The 22037-nt window shown below is 41.2% G+C and overlaps 1 protein-coding gene across 6 annotated transcripts in view; it reads right to left on the reverse strand.

Moving 5' to 3' along the window:
• NEDD4L (NEDD4 like E3 ubiquitin protein ligase) overlaps positions 1-22037 on the reverse strand; it is a 309137-nt gene that overhangs the window by 163238 nt on the left and 123862 nt on the right. Inside the window, exon 1 of one of the 6 annotated variants that reach the window (XM_074339907.1) lies at positions 535-680. The exons of the other annotated variants lie outside the window; for them this stretch is intronic. The gene's annotated coding sequence lies outside the window, so the exon portion shown is untranslated. Of the gene's footprint in view, positions 1-534; positions 681-22037 lie in introns of those variants that run through there. 6 annotated transcript variants of the gene reach the window in all.

A 22037-nucleotide genomic window follows, 5' to 3' on the forward strand; every position in this document is an offset into this window, starting at 1 on the left:
AGAAAAACACAATTGTTTCCTCCTAAACCAGTGATTTCTAAACCAGAGAACAACATTCAGTGGTCTACATGTTCCATTATTTCAAAACGAAAAAGTATCCATTACACCTTTGTTTTCCGAGTAGCAAGTGTCCATGTTTCTAAATAGTCAAGATAGAGGTAAGAAACAAAAAGTAAAGCATCAGGAGAGTTCAGGTGACAATTCTTTTCAAGTCTCAATTTTTTGCTACCATCCCGTCTACACATAAGGAGGACAACACTGGTTGACTACGGCTAACCCTAAACACCAGAAAGAAGTAATTTATAAAGGAAACTTTTGGTATGAGCTAGAATAATGCCACTGACATAAACACAGTACTATGCCAAGATCCAACTCCGTGCCAACAGGAGATGTTATGCATTCATAGAATAAACACACAGAGGCATCCTTGTTCCGACCCATAATTATCCTCAAGGTTCACGGAAAACAAGCCGCCTCTCCTGCCAGAGAGCATCTGGCTGGGCCAACATTACAGTGACCCAGCTGGAAACCTACCTTGACGACCTTCAGGATGCCTGGCTGTGTCTTTTCCTTTCTGTGTTGAACCTCTGCTGGTACTCAGAGGCTACCAGTAAATTGGAACACAACTGACAAGGAATGCCCCGAGCTGGCTTACTTATACTGATGATTCACTTCAATGACAGCTAAAAAGAAATGCTCGTTGGTGGAAAAGCAATGAGTCAAGCTCCACCCCTACCATAAGGATGAAGTAACTCCACCCAGCTCAGCATTTAGCTGAGATAGGCACACCTGCCATAACGTTGTTACCTGCAGCATTGCATCTCTAAATGACAGCTCCCAGTAGGTAAAAAGATGAGAAACACATTCCTAACAGGACAGGCAACAGCCAGAATGCACAGCGTTTTGTAACTGTACGTCAGGGCTGGGCTATGTGCTTATTTAAGGCTATGTCCGAGTTTTCTGGGCAGACAGGCACTCAAGGTCTGTCCTTTACAAGGAACTCAGCTTTCTCTCCAGTCCCCACCTTCGAGGCCCCCACCGGTCCCCACCCAGGTGTGGGGGGGGGGACGGCGGGTTTGGAACAAAGATGACTATGGTACAAACTACAACACCAAACAGAACTGACAAGCGGGATTTGATGTCACATGATAGATGACACCACCACCCTATAAATCCACACCCCTGGTGTGCAAGCCATTTCCCAAGGAACCAGCTGGGTGCCCTTAGGCAGAGATCAAGGGCACAGAGTCCTGTTTGAGGGGTACGGTGTACCCACCTGATCACTATTTACTGCATTCCCGAGGCTCTCTCTCTGGCTTGTGACTGGCTCTAGGCTACGTCTCTTCTCTCACTGGAAGCAAGTCTACAAGCCCACTGGGTGTGGCTGAAACAGGAAGTGCTCCCACTTGTTCAAAAAGCTAACTTTCCACATTAACTCAAATTTGGTGGCATGTTCACTCATTAAGTATTCCTGGCATGTCAGCTAAGAAACTCTAAACCAGACTTTCAAGTTCCCACAGGTGCTCAAAGGCTGGAATTCCCACAGGTTCTGGGACAACAAACCAGATCACCAGGGGAGCCAGAGACCTCTTGTGGCCGGGAGGACAGCTGAGATCTTGGTGGAGAAAGTCAGTCCTGGGTTACTACTAGAAGCCCTAACCCTTCACAGTTAGCAAGGTTGACAGTTCCAAACATTTTCAGTAGAGTTCTTGAAAGAAGAAAACTACTCCAAGATTTCAGCAGTCAGCAGGTGAGGACACACAAGTACTCAACAATCTAAATTTAAGAGCAGAAACTCCACTTTCTTGACAATACCTAAAACTATAAAAGTAAACTATTTCACATTTACACATTGGCTGGAGGGTTAAAAAAAAAAAAGAAGAACCACAATACACTATAAGAAAATATACCTACACAGACAGAATAAGTTATTTAATAACTTGCCTGTTCTTTTCAAGATAAAATGCACCTAGACCTCACATCAAATATTACCCAGTTGTTATGGGCTGACTTGTGTCCTCCCAAATTCATATGTTACAGTCCTAACCCCCAGGACCTCAGAATGTGGCTTTATTTGGAGAACGTGACTTTATTTGAAAGAGGTAACTGAGTTAAAATCAGGTCATTAATGTGGGCCTTATTCCAGTAAGACTGGTGTCCTTATTAGAAGAGAACATTTGGACACAGGCAGGTGCAGTGGAAGACGATGTGAAGAGACAAGGAAAACAGGCCTTCTGCAAACCGAGGAGAGAGGCCTCAGAAGAAACCAACCCTGCTGACGCTTTGATTTCAGAATTCCAGCCTCTAGAACTGTGAGAAAATAAATTCCTGTTGTTCACGCTACCCAATCTGTGGTACATTGTTATGGTAGCCCTAGTAAACGAAAACACTAATTAAATTGTCATTTCATGCCAAGTAGTAATATAAAAATGAAGACAGAATTCAGATTTCTGATTAATAACCTTTCTCCCACAGCCAAGCATTTCATTTTAGTATATTTATTCTCTCCCTGTCCATTGAGTCTCTGCCTTGAAAAACGCACAGAAAAAAACTCATTTTGGAGAGGGAGGCAGAGCCCACACTTGACCTTTCCTACTCCAATTCTGCTATCTCCATTTACAATCAAACTTACTGACCAAGTGAGTTTCATGTCACCTATATCTTTCTCCCCCTCATGGAAATCAGCTTCTGCCCAACCTCCACTAAAACACAAGTAAACCTAGTTACCAATGATCTTAATACCAAATTAAGAAATGTTAACAATGACAGGAACATCAGAAGTCTTAGTTCAAGACCCTCCATCTACAGGCAATTAGGACGCAACCAGAACGGCACCACAATCTAGGAACAGATGCCAAACTGGATTCAACACAAACATCCAGTCCCAACCCAGTGTTACTGTCCCTGCTCCCACTATGACCTGAGGGGATCCTGAAACTGCTCAAATCTAATATCCCAACAAGAAAACAACCATTCCACAATGCAGCTGTAGTGAACAGAGACGAATGGATAATGAAGGGATGATGGCCAGGGTCTGCGAGTAGGTCTGAAACAGGCTGGGCACCATGGATATTTGGGGCCAGGTAATTCATCGGGGGAGGCTGTTCTGTGCATTGTAGGACGTTTGGCAGCACCCCTGATCTCTACCCATATTTCCCCAACTGAGGACTGCTGTTGTGTGTTCTATGGTTTTGCTTTTCCAAAGAAGGAGAAGACAAGGTCATAGGCTGAGTGGGACAGGAAGTAGAGATTGAGTCAAGAATCTCAAAGTCTGGAACAAACAGAAAGCAAAAGGGAGCAGAGCCAGGCAAAGGCAGGGATGTTGAGCAGCAAGGAAGTCTGATGGAAGGCCGGACCATAAACATAAGAGTAGCTGCAGCATGTACGAAACTGCAGGTTACCCCCACACACAAGTTGGGGGGGGGGGGTCCAGGAAGAAGGTATGGCGGCTGGCTGCACGAATGCAGCCAAAGCTCCTAAAGGAATATGCACACGGGTGCCCCAGATGTGCTGTAGTTTCCAAGATCACTGAGCACGGCTAGCAGTGAGTGGTACAGAGTAACCCCGAGTTAACTGAAACTGAAAACAAGGAAACCTGCCGAGCATCTGTTGTAATAGAATAAAGATGAAGAAGGCCTAAAGAGTGGGTTATCAGTGAGAAGAAAATAGTCTACAGACAACCTAGAGGACTAAATAAAACCTCCGCCTTGGCTTAATAATTCTCGTCCAAGGAACTTTTCCTAAGGAATTAATCAGGGATATAGAGTCGAGTGACACAAACCAAGACGTTCATTACAAAAACAAAACTGAAAAACTGGAAGCAACCCTCATGACCAACCATAGAGAAAATAAATTATAGCTAGCTATAGATTCATGTCCTCAAGCAATATTTTACAACATGGGAAAACATTTGCAGGATAATGTCAGGAATTGTAAGCCATAAAACGATCTACTCGTGTAACAGCCCAATTGCAAACTTTTACACCTTCACACACACACATTTTTATAGCTTGTGAGTCTTGATCTCCATGGAGGCAATAGGAGACACACACAATGAGATTTCCAAGGTAAAAACAAACACACACACAAGATCATAAGGAAATGGGATTCGAGTCTTGGAGAAGAAGGCACAACAGACAGGATGTCCGAGAGGAAAAGAGGACCAGGAGCCAAGCTAGTCAGGGATCAAGGGCCACATAAAGGTTGAAGAGGAGTGTGCTGAGCAAATCCAGTCTGGATTTGATGAACAGGAAATTGCTGGTGTCCTGAGGCAGATACTTCCGTGTCACAACGTGGGCAGAACGCAGTTGGAAAAGGGGGCAGAAGGGATAGTAGCCTTTCCTGGAATTCTTCAGCCCTTACCAACAAAGGAAGGCCACAGCAGGCAAACCTACATATGACCAGGGTGATTCTCCTGGAAGTCAGCCAATAGGAAAGGCAGCTTCCATGTTCACTTACATCCCTGAGGGATTGTTTTTCCTCCCTAAGTTTAAATTTCTAAATCATGTTAAAAATTCATGGAGATTCTTTCATTGTTTATTATGTACAATTAAATGCACATCTTTTTATGGCTCCCAGCACTTCTGACATAGTACCAAAAACATTTGCTCACTATTGTTTATTTACCACACTTAAAAATTGGGATGTCTTGTAACGTGGGATGTTATGAAACACCACAAGGGGTCATATTGGATCAGTATGTTCCAACTGAAAACAGAGGATGTGCATAAAAGATAATTTAATTTTAAGTAACAGGTAATGAAATTTGCAGGAGTAAGCAAAGTGTGAAGGCTGCCTTCATTCAAAACAAGATCTTATTACGAACACAACATTTGAACTTCCGGAGTATTCCAAAGACTTCACAGTGTTTCTATTTTCTTTGCTTTTCGTTTTAATTTTCAGAGGATTTGTCAATTACTGAGATCATCTTGAGATTTTTTTTTTTTCCTTAAAAGCCGTCATGAATTTACCCATACTCTGCAACCTTCAAAAATCATGTTTCAAGAAATGTTACAAGTTATCGCAAAATGTGCCCCATAAAATATTGGTTAAAAAGCATCATTCTAAACACCATTATAGCATTATTCCAAATACATTAACTATCTCCATGTACATATAGCCAAAGGACTATTTGGATTACAGGTGGATCACTACTTTATACTTTATCTTTTCCAATATCTAATTCTTTTAGAAGCAGGAAAAAAGAAAACATGATTTCAAAATTGCTAAGAATGTATTATCACTTATTTAAAAAGAATGAGTAACAAATGAAGAATCCAAATCCTGGGGGGGAAAAAACCCAAGTTTCTATTTTGTTCAAAATCAGCTACAGTAGAAGAGAAACTAGGACACTTGGAGGGGGAGGAATAAATTGAACAAAACAAGGATGACATGACACAGACAAAAATCTTTACATAACACAGGCAAGGTTTGGTGATAATAGCACAAAGTCTTGAATTTCCTTACAAGGTCTTAAATCAAATCCTCCTAACATGAATCGGCTTTCTCTTCCAACTTCTTACAAAAAAACAAAAAACAAAAAAACTGGACAATGTGTGGTTACATGCCTCACAGGTTTACACAAACAAGTCATTAGTGACTTTATCACAACATCTGAAAATCATCTTATCAAGAAGGGGAAGGTCTCTTGAATCTTTAAACATCAGTCAGCCGGTACTTAAGATGCTAGCCGAGACCCAACAATTTGTATCCTCAAGTATGTATCACCTGACAGCTTACAGACAGTTCCCTAATTTAAGAAAAGGTTGTGTTCCTAACATTCATTATTGTAGGACAGTTAGGATCCTGAACAAATTTTCAGATGGAAGAAACACCTTAAGCTTTGTGACCCTGCCCAGTCCCTTTGGTTATCACGACTTCTAAAGACCTACCCACGCCTGACCTCTCCCTTCAGCTCCATCCTCACTTCCCACCATCTCCATCACATCTCCACTTGGAGATCTAAGAGACCTAACACCAGCTTCTGATTCTGCCTCCGCACCTGTTCCCCAGCTAACCCTTTGCATCTTGGTGGCCACCACCCAGCCAGCTGTTCAAACTGAAATTTTCTCGATTTGGTTCTTTTCTGTATCCCTCACACATCCAGTCCCTCAGTCGGCTCTAAGAGCTCAATTACAAATATACACACACTGGGGGTGTCAAGAAAGTGTATACACATGACTTGTATTCATCTTTTGTTATCAGTATATACTGAGTATTACAATTTTAATAGTTTTTTTTTTCTTTCTTAAAATGTGTATACATTTTTGGGGACCCTCTGTGTACATGTGTGTATACACACATATCCCCAGCTATCCCCTTCTCTCCATCCTGGATGTTACCATCCAGGTGTTCAAACCATTCTCTCACACAGAATCTGCAGCAACAGCCTCTGGGAAACTCTTATCTGTAACAATAATCACATCAAGCCACTCCCCTGTCTGGCAGCTCTCTCTGCTGACTTCCTACAACCTTGAGCATAAAATGCTAATTCCTCATGGCGGCCCATACAGCCCTCGGGAGCGAAGGCCCCTGGTGTCTGCTCCTCTCCCCGCCTCCCCACCCACCCACTGCTCCCTTCCCCCAGCCTGCTCACCCTTCCTCACACCTCTGAAGCTCTCTTCCACTTGAGTGCCTGGCATCCTACTGGCTGTGTCTCTTTCTGAAGGCTCTTCTCCCACATCTTTCTTCTTCAGGCTGGCACTCATCTTCTGAGGAAGCCGTCTTCATGCTGATGGGAACATCAACTGGTCCCACACTTTAGGAAAGCAAGCTGGTAATAAGTACCAAAAGGGTTTGAGTCCTAATAGTGCTTAATTTAGTAATCCCATTTCCAGGGAGGGACCATAAGAACATGATCCAACTTCTTAAAAAAAAAATGTATTTGCACAGATAGTCACTGCACCTTTTCTCTCTTATAGGAAACATTGAATATTTAAGCACAAAATAAATGGTTAAATAAGATACTGTGCATTGAGAAGATGGAATGCTATATATCACATATTAGACTGTTAAATGACCAAAAACTAGACGATAAAGTATACTTACATTATGATGCTAATTATGTAAAAATACACATTCCCTACCAGAAGACAAGTGAAAGGAAAATGCAAAACATGGAGAGTGATGTTCTTTCTGTTGCTGATAGCTTTTTACCTTCTAATCTTTCCAATTCCTTTTTTTAGATTTAGAAAAATGTATATATGTAACTTTTCACAATCAGAGGGTCCTTCCTCCATGGGAAAAATATGGGATGCAGTTAACACCACGGTTGGGTTTTCACATTTGAGGGGGGAAGAGGGGCGGAGCCTTAGAGATCCCTTCTCTCCCTCCAGCACCCCTCCTGCCCCTCCAGCAGCTCATTGTCTTCAATCTAGTTGTGGAGGGCGCAGCTCACTGGCCCATGTGGGAATCGAACCAGCAACCCTGTTGTTCAGAGATCGCGCTGTAACCAACTGAGCCATCCAGCCGCCCCCCCCACTCCCTCTTAATTTAGATAATGGGTGCTTTCATCTTTTTCTCCACACTCACAGATTTACACACAGGCCAAACACAGGGAGACTACGTCTTTGTTTCACAACTGAATATTATACACTTTTCTGCACCTTCTCATGTAACCCATTTCTCACAGAAACCTTTCCAAAGCCAACTCTAACATTGCTCTACTTTTTCCTGTTCAATGGCTGCATAATGAGACAGTGGACAAATATTCCATAAGTTAGCATTCTGTCAAATGATGGGCATTTGTATTTTCAGTATTTTGTCGTTATAATGGTACAATAAACATCCTTGTACATACGATTTTGTGTACAGGCACTTCTATTTGTACAAGACTGATAGCCAGGAGAAAGGCTGCTTAGGAGAGTTATATTAATTTTTAATTTAAATATGCATTGCCAGTCTGCTTTCCAAATAAAGCATGGCAATTCACATTTCCATCAGTATTATTAGAATACTGCTTTTACTACACCCTTGCTAGCAAAAAGTGTTCTTCTCTATTTTTACCAGTCTGATGGGTTTCAAGTAACGTCTCATTGTTGTTTTAATACGCATTTTCCTAGCAAACGTAAATTATTTTGCACAGGTTTGCTGTCTGTATTTGCTCTCTGTGAGCTGTATATTCTTGGCCTATATTCCGAGTCATGTTTTTCTTTCCAGTTCCTAAGTTATTAATATTATTGATAATATCCCCTTTTCTGTCATACGTGTTACAAATACCCCTCCCCAACGTGTTTTTTGGGGTATCAAATCTTGCTTAAGACCTTGTCCCTCACCCACAAGATTATATAAGTAGTTTCTTGTAATTTCCTATAAATTTGAATTACTTGTTTACGTTTGAAGATTCTGGCATTTATTTCTGATTATAATGTTAGCGGTCCATCTCTCTCACCCACCCCAACCCCTGAAAGAATAGGTTAGGCAATACCATCCATCGAATAATGTAATATTTTCTCAACAGTACTGAGCTATTCGTGTTATCATACATTAACTTCTCTTACTGAATGAAACACAGTCCTGTTCCATTGAGCTACTTATGTAACCCGGTATCAATACCACATTGATCTGGTCACAGACTTTCTTAGCAGATGACGATCACTTGTAAGCCAAATTTGTCCTCACTGGTCTTCTTTTCCGTATTTGTCTGGGCTCTTCTCAAGCATTATGCATTTATTCTATATGAACTTCAGGATTATTTTATTCAGTTCAAAAAAAAGAAAGCAAAAACCTCACTATTTTGGAAATTCTAAAGGGACTTGCAATAAATATTATTAACACGTTGCGTACGGATCACGAGAATCTTCACGAGGGATTTAAACCCCGCCGTATGCAACGTGTTAATTTTGGAATAACCAACATTCATGTCACATATATTTTATTTCATATCTTTCACTGAAAAGGATACAAATTTTTTCCTAGGGCATTTACAGCTATTGAGAAAAGAAATACTTGACTTCCATTTCCAGGTGCTCATTGTCAAAACATAGAAAAGATGACGATTTCTAGAGAATTTTTTATCCAGCTACCTTGACAAATTGTCCTATTAACTGTAGATATTTAATTTTTTTGCTAGAGACGCTTGGATTTTCTAAACATGTGAACATGTCACTGTCTTATTGCATTCAGTAGCACCTCTGAGGCAATGTTAAATCTGAAAGCAGAATTCTTTTATAATTCCTAATTACAGTTGAAATAATTTTAGTGTTTTGCCTCTCAGGAAATAAGTATGGTTCGGGTGATTTTTTGGTACTATGTAGACTTTTTTTATGTTTAAGTAATTTATTTTTATTCCGCTTTTGCTTTTTTAGATTGCAATACATTAGGATTGGCCGCTTAGCTTTTGTCAAATGACTTTTCAGCTTCTGTTGGCTGGCATCAACTTTTCTCCTTTAATGTGGTGGGCTAGCACAATGAATGATGGTGATAAAAGTCCTCACACTTAATCATTCTAGTTACTAAAATAAACTATTGATTATAGTGCATCAGCCTTTCGATGCACTCAAGAGTCTATTTGTTGATGAATGATTTAAAATTTTTGCATTTACTTTCATAAACACTACTGGTCTGTACTTTTCTTTAAAATTTATCAAGTATTAAAACTATGCTGGTTTTATAAAATGAACTAGGAACCTTTTCAAATTCCACCATATCCTCCAGTTCTATAAAGAACACTTTTTTTTAAAGGTTAAATTTTCTGTTTTTTAAAGGGTAAATTAAATTTTCTGTTTTTTAAAGGGTAAATTAAATTTTCTGGTTTTTTAAAGGTTACATAAAACTCAGCTAGAACCCATGGGGTCCTGGTGCCTTTTTCAATGTAACTTTTAATCACATTTCCTACTTCTTCTATAGTAATTGGTCTTTTCAAGTTTTCCATGCTTCTTGGATCAATTTTGGTAATTTGTATTTTACTAAGACATTATCCCTGTTTTCAAATGTGTTGCCATAGGGCTGCTTGTAACATTTTCTTATAGAGGCGATTAATCCCTCCTGCATCTCCTTCTTATTCCCATAACCTGTTTGTGCTCTCCTTTTTCCTCATTTAGGGTGGGCGTTTATTTTATTGGTCCTTTCAAATAACTAGTTACTGGATTTGTTTATCCTTTAAACTTTATTTTGTTGCATTTATTTTAACGTTTATCTTTGTTGGCTCTTAATTCCTCCTTCCTAGCTTTTTGTTGTGTAGTCGCTCTTTTTCTAATTTATTATGATGCACACTCAATTCCTTTATTTTTCATCTTCTTTAATAATCAAGATGGTGTTCCCTTTCTAGGTGATTACGTTCTACAATATTTATAATTTTTAGAAAGAACAAGAAAGTACCTAGATAAAAATTTTAAGCACCACATTGCAAGCAAACAATGGAATTAATCTATTAGTTGGCATTCTACCGTATTTCCCCCAAAATAAGACCTAGTTGGACAATCAGCTTTCATGCGTCTTTTGGAGCAAAACTTTATATAAGGCCGGGTCTTCTATTATAGTAAAATAAGACCAGATTTTATTTTATTTTATTTTACTTTATTTTATTTTATTATTTTATATAAGATCCGGTCTTATAGCAAAATAAGACCGGGTCTTATATTAAGTTTTGCTCCAAAAGACGCATTAGAGCTGATTGTCCGGCTAGGCCTTATTTTCGGGGAAACACGGTAAGAGCAGGGGACTAACAAATCAACAGGACGAGGAAAAGTTATGACCATTTCCTTAGTACAGGCCAAGTTTAGACAAATTCTACCATCTCCCACACTGAGTTGTTAACTTTTCACCCTCCATTTCACATTTTGGGAACAGTGACTAGATTCATACATAGGTTTAAAAAAACATTACGACCAGAATCAATGCTGGAGTCAGTACACATTTAGCGTAATATTAAACCTTCTGTTATCAGAACAGTGTTCCAAATCTAGGAAACCACAGATCCTAAATCAACAAAGATTCACTCTTATGTCACATAACAAACTTACTAATTTGAGAACGTGACCTCATACGTTTGAGACGCACCCTCAGGACATAACAGAGGTAATCAGAACTCATCACTCAGAGCCCACTCCGTTTCCAGGGTCAGCAATGTACCACTGCAAGAAGCGACCTGGTCTATGGGGTCGCTTCAGACGAAAACTCTTAAAGAGCGATGCTAAAGGGACAGAAAGAGGGTCTGCTTATCCCAGGGTGAGCAGCTCTGACCTAACAGAAAAGTGTCTGAGGCCAGGAGCAAAGCTGCTACTACTTCCTTAATTCTCACTGCAGGGAACTTCAGAAGACTTAAAAGGTCCCAACCTGGCCTCGGGAACTTGAAGATGACACTCACATAAAATCACATTCATTTATGCTCCACTCATTTAGAATTATTTTTATGATCTGGAAAGAGTTTGGACTCACATTTCCCTTTTCAGACCCTATGACAATAGGCAGAGAAGGAGGCTCAACCTACTTATGGGAACAAATTTTAGAAGCTCTGACTCAAGTGTAAACACTCAATGTGCTAATAATTTATCTGCTGGTAAAAGCAAATACTTGTATTTGGATTGCTCCCCTAAGTCTCTGTAAGAACTGAAACCAAAACTAAATTTTTAACATGTTTTATATTTAATTTTTTCCACTTTGTTCCTCAGTGTTTTCCCCAGTGCCTCCCAGTAAGTAGGATGTTGCAATTAACCCGCATTCCAACAGGAAGTCTGCTGGTAGGAACCACTGAGCGTTCCAAAGTGTCTCTGAAACCAGTGAGAGAACATCCCTTCCAGTTATGCTACATCACTTCTTTTGGGGACAGGACCACGGTTCCACCTTCCAGAGACATCCCATTTCAGCAATCTGCAGCCCCTGATCCATAGCCAGAGGTCAGTCCCTAGTGCATGTGTGAGAGTGCAGAGACGAGACCCTGTGTGACTGCACCCCACGAACATTATTAGGTGGTGGACATGGGTCGCACAGATGTTACAAAGGTGGAATAGGCTTCAGGGGCCCTAAGCTCTCAAGCCTCTGGTTCTGTCCGCACAAGACTGGTGACCCAAGTGCAGCTGACCCTCGGACAACACAGGTTTGAACCACGTGGGTCCACTTGCACACGGGTACTGTCAATAAATACTATAAACGTAATTTTTCTTCCTTACAATTTTCTTAGGAACAGTTCTTCCCTCTAGCTTACTTTATTGGAAAAAGACAGTATATAATACAGAAAACATTCAAAATGTGTTAATCAACTGTTAATGTTATTGGTAAGGCTTCCAGTCAACAGCAGGCTATCAGTAGTTAAGTTTTGGGGGAGTCAAAAGTTATAAGCAGATTTGACTGTGCCGGGCGGGGGTGGGAGGTCAGTGTCTCTGACCCCCATGTTGTTCAGGAATCAACTGTACCTTAACATATTCCCATCGCACCAGGAAAAAAATCCCGGAGACAATGTCCCCTATACCTAGTCTATATGCATAGAGTCCTAAGTGCCTTAACTCACTGTTCAGGGCGGCGGGGGTGGGAAGGTGAAAAGGGGGGGTGCGGAATACTACTCCAGAACTATGAGTCATAGCTCATATTCAAGGCCTAGGACTGGCTATAACCAAAAATTGGTTTTTAATTCCCCAGAAAAATCTTTAAAATGGGGTACTTACTGGGCTGGGGTGCTTTTTTTTCTTGCATGGTACTCTGGTTTCAACTGTTAAAATTAAATGGGATAACCTCTATTTTCCAGGGTTCAATGGCAATCAGTAGTTACTTGTTATGGTTAAGAAATAAACTGGGTTGGGCCAGTTAAAATTTCCAGATACTCTCATACTATATTTTGAAATACTTAAATTTCACTTTCTGGTGGAAATATTTCTAAGCATTTCTATGCTTAGCAAACAGCTACATGCTAAAGCTGAAAGAGAAGGGAGTAGATGGCGAAACTAAAGTGTGTTTCATTGTACAAAGGACCAGAGGGAGGGGAGGCACTTGCAAAGGCTTTGTCTTGGGCAAGGAGGAGTGGGGGGACTGTATCTGAGGGTCACCAATGTTCCCGTCACAATCCAACACTGTGGCTTTAGGATGACCTTGGAGGTATACAGGTGGGAGTGCAATTGCTTCCTGCAAGCTTAACGCTGGTTATGTGCCTGATGAGGTCCAGGAGAGACTGTCCACCAGGCCTCGGCCCAAACATACACCCACGCAATGCCTCCAGTCTAGCCAGCAATTCTGCTGTCTCTTCAGTGGTATGGCCTGTCCCCTTGCCTCTTCTCACCAGGTTTCTCTCTATTTTGTGATTTCTCCCACAAATCTTAAGCTCAAATGCCAGATCTCTACACCTAAGTTACCGTGACAGGCAAAGATGGATCTGTCTAATCCTTGGGCAGATGTGTCCTCCAAGGATTGACATCTGAGGACAGGAGGTAGCGTCCCAGTGTGAATACAGCTCACGAACATAGTAAACTGGTTTCATCCGAGTAGAAAGCGTGGTATAACCTTTAAACTGACTTTGTCCAGTTCAACTAAGCCATATTTAGGCAAAGATGCACAGGGGGGCATTTTTTATTTCTCTGAGAATCACATTATCGCAATGGAAAGGAATTAAGGAAGCCTTCATACAGAAGATGGTGTCTGAACTTGGTCTCTCCAAATAAGCAAGGCCAGCGCACACGGAGAACCCAAGGTATAGCATGAAGAATGGCACAAAGAAGGTGAAAATCAGAACATAGACAGGGAACTGAGGCAGGTCAGCATGACTAGAAGAAAAGCCAAGCCGTTGGGTGGGAAAGAAAGTAAGGAGAATTTGGTTGGACCAGAACTACACTCTACCTGAATACCAGGAAAAGTGTGTGGGACCTTTTTCATTATGCTTTTTTCTTTTCTTAATTATTGGTGGTTTCCGCCATCTCTCCATAAGTCTTCAGCTAATGACTAAATGGAAAGCCCTGAAGTTTCAAAAGCCTACATCCTACATGTCTTCTATTCTTATTCTGCACCAATTAATCATCTCACTTCCCTCTCCCAACTGACAAACTCCTGTCCCTATCACCTGCCCCTCTCGTTCTCTCTCCCTCCCTCTCTCCATCCCTCCCCACTTTCTCTTTCACACACACACACACACACACACACACACACACACACACACAGACACGCCCCTCCCTCTAGACAAAATAACTCAAGCTACTTCTGATTATAAAACAAACTTCCAAATATTTTTACCAAAAACATTTCTCCTAAATATAACTTCCACAATTTTGAAAAAGGACAAATATTTTTGCCAGGTGACTATTTATCATTCTCGAATCTGTCCTCCCTTTGGCCATTTGTGAACACAGCAGCTGACCAGGAGTGTTGTTGGCTCAGCGTTCTACGGCTCACACTCCTACTGGCCTAGGATTGTTTAAGTAGTAGCTAGAAGCTGGTGACCATAAAACCACATTCGTTCATTAGCAATTAAGAAGACTAATGATCTAAACAGCAGGAGACACACATAGGTCAGGCTAAATGACGATACCTACAGTTGATCCTGTGTTACTTATTATACTTGGTAGATGGTCTTCGAATATCTTGTTATTGTTCATAAAATAACATTTGTTCAATTAGTTTGACTTGCAACCCAAATTCTTGTATTGAGGTGCTCAATGCCTTTTGGATATTTGCATCAGCTACACATTCTACTTGGCAGAATACTGAGTTCCTGTCTTTCCTACTTTTTATTTTTTAACCTATTTTTTCTTTTCTTTCTTCATTGAACTCTATATATTTCAGAGCTGGAGCGTTTTGCTTCATCTCCAACTATTTGATCTTTTTTCTAGTGCTTTTCTTTTTTTGGCACCGTCTTCCTTTTTTAAACTTTTACCAAGTGTCTCTCAGAAAGATGCACCATACTTATGAAACCCTTTATGTAATGAAATGTTTAATGCTACAAACATGATGGAAATTCTAACCTGATTTTAAAAGAGTAACTGGGTCTCAGAAACACATGCAATTCCCATCCATCACGACCTGTTGCCAGTCAACATAATGTCAAGTATCTGTAAAGTTACAAAAGTAATTTTCACCAGTGGAGATGCCTACTCATTTACTTGGCTAGAATGTTCCATGAAACCCTGCCCAGCGGGAATTGCAAGGTTTCTATTAGACTATAAGCATCTTGAAGTCAAGGTATCCAAATAGCTACTTGTATACCAAATAGCGACCTGTCACATATACACCAAAAGGAAAATAAATGCTTCCTGTGAAGCAATGAATCGTCCTTAACCATTCTGTAAGTTCATTTGTGCCTAGAAAGTGAAGTGCCTGGATACCATGACAAATCTGGTAACGAGGTCAGCTAGAGCTTTAAATTCAAAAAGGGCTGAATTTTTAAATTAAAAGTCATTCTTTGAAACTGGTTGTTTTCTGTGGCTGGAAGTAATGGCTTTTTCACAGCAGCTGAACTAGATTCACCTAAGCCAGCCTAAGATTTGTAAGTACAAATTTGTAAATACTGAAAAAAAGTCTTTAATTAATTATGCCATATAAATTGCTGTAGTTATTTTTCAAATGTTGCAAGTTTTTAGGGTCTGATTCACTAGTTATTGTCTCAGACAGTCTGGCAAGACTTAATTTATCTGAGAGATCAACTACCAAATGGAGAATTTCATTTAATTATATAAAAAGCAAAAAGAATTTGAAAAATGTTTTTACCAGTCATAGTCATTTTAACATTTACTAATTTGGGTGCAGCTAACATAGTTTAGACTGGTGTCTAAATGGATCATCTGTTCCTTGGTATAAAAAGATGCCTTAAAAAAAACACCCTCTTATTCTTATACATTTACGAACACTACATATTATAACAACAATCTTTCCTCCAGTGTAAAACCTCAGCGCTGAATTTAGATACATTATTACTTCCACTTTCTAAAAATTGACCTTCTAAAACTAAAATGTAAGAGACTGGAAATACTGAATCCAATAGTAAAGGATTTTATTATGACAATGATTTCACCCCTTGGAGTCACTTCAGCTTGCCAATTCAGTTTTTGGATAATTAAAGGAATAATTACCAATAAAGGTTTATTCAAGTATGCATCAAGGCCTAATATTATCAGTTTTACACACCTACACAAACACACACACACACACCACAATAGCAGCAGCAAAGCAAAGAAATGGAGCTAATAATAATAACGATGATGAAACTCTCAGCGTGATATACACACTAGCATTTTAAGGCCCTTCACATCAATGATGTGAAAATGCACCATAAATGCACAAATTAACATGAACAGAGTCAGGAAATAAAAGCAAGAGCACTAACCCAGTACCACGAGCGTGACGTAACAGATAAATCCCGAAGGATGAAGGCTGTGCATGAAGGGGGCTGCAGGCTGCAGGTTGCACTAAGCAGGCAAGACTCCGCCTCCAAAGAGATCAACGCTGAGCCCTTTCTAGGCAGGGACAGGCAGACTGGAGGGGTGCGGCGGGCGGAGGGAGTGAATCCACTTGTTGAAAGGACCTGCACCGTCCTCGCCAGTGAACCATCGCTGTGAGACGACCACACTCAAACCTGACTGTGCTGGAGGCAGCGGGGAGTCCAGTGAAAAGCAGACTCTGATTCAGTACGTCTGCGGCAGGGCCCAAGGTCGTGCATCTCTAGCAAGCTCCCAGGTGATGCTGCAGGCCCATGAACACACTGAGTACCTCTGCCCTAGACGACCGCCTGGCCAACGGTGACCAGAGGGAAGGAGTTTAACAGGAAGACCATGGTCCCCAGGGCGGCTGTAACATGAGAAAGATGAACCCATGTCTAACGTCTTTTTCTAGCTTTAAAAACTTGGGGCAGGACTGGTGGCTTCTGGCCTGAAGGGCAACAACCCTTACATCAGGTATCACAGAGGAGGCCAGAGCTTGAGGGAAGGGAAGGCTACTGAGGAGCTATGTATTTTACATGATCTCATTGCATTTTCACAACAAAACTTCAGGATGACTATTATGCTTGTGTACAGCTAAGGTAATTGACTCAAACTGACTGGGGCTCAAGTTCTTCTATCTCCAAATCCAGTGCTTCTCAGACTGGTCCCCACTCTCCATGCCAGGAAAGGAGCAGGGTGGGGGCCACAGGCCTGAGGTACTGCAATTTCCAGTAGGACTTTAAAAATTCACACTAATTTTTCATTTCTCCCATAACACATCCATGGTTCTATAAACACAAAAATATTTTTAGTGGCTTATCAAATACAATAGGCCCACATGTGTATTTGGTGCCCAGAAACCACAATTCCTTAGTCCTCTTTGATAGGCACTGAATCACACCAGGCTGCAGGGACACACTGACATCTGTCACCCAGACGCCTTTGGAGGCCCAACAGAAAGAGGACACGTCCCATTGTCCAACGAGCATTGCGGGTAGCATTCCCAGCCGATTATATTTCAACTGGCACCCACAAAGACACTTTCTGTTGATGTAACCTTTTAACCTGAAAAATCTGTCTGGTCTTTTCACTGTACCACCTAGAAATGAGTCAGTGCCATGGCAGGCACACAATAATGGCTTGAAATGGCTCAAACCAATTTGGCCACATTTTGAGAAGGGCATTTCGTGGCTATCCTGAGTAGAGAGCAGGGAGGCAAAAAAGGAATTCAATTCTGTGGCAGCCTATTTCAAAGAAAAAGAAAACAATACAATGAACTACTATCCTTGTAACAAAATGGTGGCAATTTTAGGATTTTTTTTTTTTAAATAAACTTTTTATTTTAGAGCAGCTGTAGAATTACAGAATTATTGCAAAGCTAGTACAGAGCATACCCAGTTTCCCCCATTTTGCATTAGGATGATATCTTTGTCAAGGTTGATATATTAATAGTATCAATAGCTGAAGGCCATACTTTATTCAGATTTTCTGTTTTTCTCTAATGTCCTGCTCCAAGGTGCAATTTTGGCTTTCTTACAATTTAAAATTTACCATAGGAAGGCTATTTAAGCGAACACAGCACATACAAACATAAAGAACTAAAATGAACTCAAGAATAATGCAAGTATCAGCTGAAACACCATCAAGAGTTGGTTTTGAACCGACCAGCCTTAATCTATGCCTACGGTAACCACCATCTTAGAGAACGTAGGCTTGTCAGAGACATCAGGAGTTTCCATGTGTATAAAGTGGGTTGTGGCATGAAGAATACCAATCTGGAAGTCAGTTGGATACTGAGACTGGTTCTGTCATGTTAAGCTCGTGTGTCATTTAAATCTGATCAACAAATAGCATCTTGGGGGTCTGAAACCTATAAAACACCTCTATGGCTACGACCGAACCCAAAGGTGCATACGTCATTGTCCCCTCCCCAACATTAGTTTGACCAAATTAAGGAGTGATGGGCATAAAAGGTCAACCTCGATGTCAAAGAGCAAGGCAGGACGACAACGCAAGATGCCAAAAATGAGCACGTGATTAACTGGAAAGTGCATTCACTGAGCAGGGGAAACGTCCCTAAGAGCTGAAACAAGGGAGAAACCACGTCAGGATGATTAGAAAAGGGAAGTCCACCTTTCCACGCTCGAGTTTATCTTGAAAGAGAAGATGATTAGACTTCACTGACTGACATTCTGTTCTGTGTCTAAAATTCCACAAGTCCTTCTCATTTCAGACTCCAACAACACAGTGAGGTTAAAAGCGGGCACACCCCTAGCCTGTCCTCTGCCACAGATGGCCTCAGGGATGCCCTGACCACGACCGGGTCTTCCCAGCAGCAGCCAGAGTCATTTCCACCACACACGGAGGGGATTGTCCTGCCTGACAATGCAATCAAATCCTCTGTTCAGGCTGATGATACTAGCAAACTATCAAGTAACTGTCTACTAAATAATGTTACACCGAGACACTTTGCCAATAATTCTAACTCGAAAGAAAGACAGTTTACCACCGTAATACTATGTTATACAATCCACATGGTCCACTCATGTGTTAATTCAACCAGGACCCATGAAACACTTTTGCAAAAAAAACTTTTATTCCTTATGGATAGGCTGTCCAGAGATTTCAGGTTTTCCAGGACATTTCTAATTTTGTGCATTCCTTAGAGCAACGTTTCTCAGCCTTGGCACTACTGATATTTGGCTGGACGTTTCTCTGTGATGAGGGGCTGCGCTGGGCACCGTAAAAGGCTGTGCAGCATCCCTAGCCTGTCCCACTACAGGACAGTCATAAATGTGTCCAGACATTGCCACGCATCCCCTGGGAGGAAAGAAGCACAACTGGAACGATAAAGCAATTCACAATAAATATAAATAAATATAATAAGACTTCAATAGCACTGTAAGATTTCAACATGGATTAAACAACTTTTTTTTTCTTAACTCAAGGCTTCCTTTTTTATATATATATAATTTTATTAGTTTCAGGTGCACAAGACAAAGCAATACTTAGTAAACAACTTTTTAAAAAATCTTTTATTAGACCATAAAGTTGGTATTTGTCTCAGAAAACATTATCACTATGGAAGACCAAAGAAGCAAAATGACGGGATGCCCCCCCCATCTGTTAAGAGTTAGTACTTTTTAAAGCAATAAATAAATGTAATGCATAGACCTGAGAATTCCCTAGAAATAAGGAATTTGGGTTCGAAACCCCTCTTAATCCTTTCCATCCCAGGATTCTCAAGTAAACATCAGATTCTACAACTGGCCACACCAACCGAGCATAAGGCACAAGTTGGTCTGGGAAAGAGGCCAAGCAGACGACTCATGACATTGGGTGCCACCCAACCCCTCACATTCTGCCTCAGAGGACCAAAAGCACACGTCCCAGCATCATTTTGCCACCGGCGGTTACGACAGACCCCAATTCCTGGAAGGAAATAAAGGCCAGCGAAAGATGAAAGCTCTAATGGAAGTGTGTGCCTTCTAAATGCTTTAGGCCGATGTCCCCGGGTTTCTTTCGTGTCACTCTGCTTAGAGAGGAATACTTCAATAATCAACCGTTAAACAGGAGTAGTAATTCTTAAGGGAAACCTGACAGATTACGGGTGGGTGCCACCAGATTTTTAAAAACTGGTCGTAAAAGTTGTTTCTTAACATCATAAAAAAAAAAAAAAAAGGACATTCTCATTTTTGTGGCTATGAAAGCTATTTCATATCTTTTTTTAGGCATCCGTATGTAGAAATCACCAATACATATACGAGTATTTAGGTCAGAAGAAAAAGGCTAACTCTACCCACCCCAGAGTTGCAAGACCATCCACGCGTCTATTTCCTTCATGGAGAAACGCCAACAGGTGACCTACCAGGAAGAAAGTAACTTGAGCAGACAGTTGCCAAGGCACTTAGAAACCCAGGCAGCCGGCACTTGTAATTAAGACATGGGGATCACCCACTATCACGGCCACCTGGATGGAGCTCCAGTCAGCAGCCCTCTGGAAAGCAGGCTCAGCGGAAAGGCTCACTAGGTCTGAATTTCAGGAGCCTGGAAACCACCCACCCGGGAGCCCTCCCACCACACAGGATGCTGTGCAGCTGTTCCCTTCTGCCCAATACCTTTGGTTCCACCTCATCTGGCTCACACCGAATTCCCGCCCCCCGAGGGAAAGAGCACACAAACAGAGAGAACTGGCTGTGCCCAGTTCCCACAGGTAGGTGGGCAGATGGCTGGCAGAGAATAAATCTCGGGAGGACCACAGAATTCAACCTGTCTGGTACCAAGCAAGCTAAATGTTAATCGGGCAGACAGTCATTTACATTAAAGATCATTAACCAGGCACACAGGCCCCTTGGCAAGGGATGGGCGTTCACAAGCTGAAAGAAATGCATTTAGATAACGTAGCAGCTTCTTGTTGCCAAACACACAGTTTGGGTCATTTCAGGAGAAGGGCATCGCAATGGCACAGAGGGAGCAGAGCCAAACAGGGGTGTCTTGGAGGGGTAGGGGGATTCTTCTTTTCTTCCACAACTGTTCTCCACTCACAGCTGCAGTTCATTCTCTAGGGTTTATTTCCTGTTCTTCCTTATCACGAATGAGGCGTAACTGTCTCTCCTCACGTGCAAGGCAGTTTACAGGTAAGGAAGCCTAAACAGGTAAGGTCTGCAGAGTTTGCGTCTCCCATCGTCCATTTGTCAGTGGAAACATCTCCTTTTAAGATGATCCTTTCGACTCCACAATTTCAAGTCACACACAGAAAGGATGGCATTTCCCTACTCATTAAGCTGCTCTGCTGTTTCTCACACACCCAGGGACCCAAGACCACGCAATTCTCAAGCAAAACAAGGGGTCACCGTCCAGCAAACAGGGTCAGAATTTCAATTTCACATGTTACCAACAGGCAGGGTTTTGAAGGTGTCTGACAAGTGTTCTTTCTGTCATGCTTCAAGTTGCTGCACATGCTTGGGCCCCCGCCCCCACACACCTCTCCTCCACAACTCATAAAATTCACCAGGAGCTCCTCTACCACGCTGTCTAAGGCTGTGTATAGACTCACCCAAAAAGAGCAAGCATGGCCCTGGTTCTTCCATTCCAGTATTACGTAATTGAATTTTCTTCCAGGCATATATTTGCCATAAAGCATTAGGTGATGCAAGTTTAAAAAAAAAAAAAGGTAGAACCACACTGATTCCTGCTGAGATTAATCTAGAATAGAAAGATGACAGACTCCTGGAGATTAATTTTCTGTATGCATTTTTAACGACATCTAATGTGAGTCCCCTTTACCTTCGAATCAAGAAAAGACGAAGCGTCAGTTTTACTTTCTCTTAAAGCAAATACAAGTTTACATGTTTGGAGGCGGAGGAGTATGGAGCACCTCATTTAAAATTTTGTAAAGTTCCTAACTGAATATCTATCCACTTCAGAGCAAAAGCATTTAATCTGTGTGAACACAAGTGAAAGCTAAAATTGGGAGTTATGTGACTCACCCTCACGCATTTCCTGCAAAGGTTATAAAACAAGTGAGGAAGGTGTTTGTGTCCCAGGAGGCAAATCTAAAACAATGAAGGTAAATCTAAAACACTGCCCCACTGTGACCTCGTTGATTGCATTACCTGTGCTTAAAATTGAACTTAACACACAATGAAGTCTAAACAGAAAAAAAAAAATTAAAGATCTGTCCCTCATTTCACCTGGGGGTGAAAT

The sequence above is a fragment of the Rhinolophus sinicus genome, linkage group LG09 (assembly GCF_036562045.2).
Source record: "Rhinolophus sinicus isolate RSC01 linkage group LG09, ASM3656204v1, whole genome shotgun sequence".
In the NCBI taxonomy this organism is placed as follows: domain Eukaryota; kingdom Metazoa; phylum Chordata; class Mammalia; order Chiroptera; family Rhinolophidae; genus Rhinolophus; species Rhinolophus sinicus.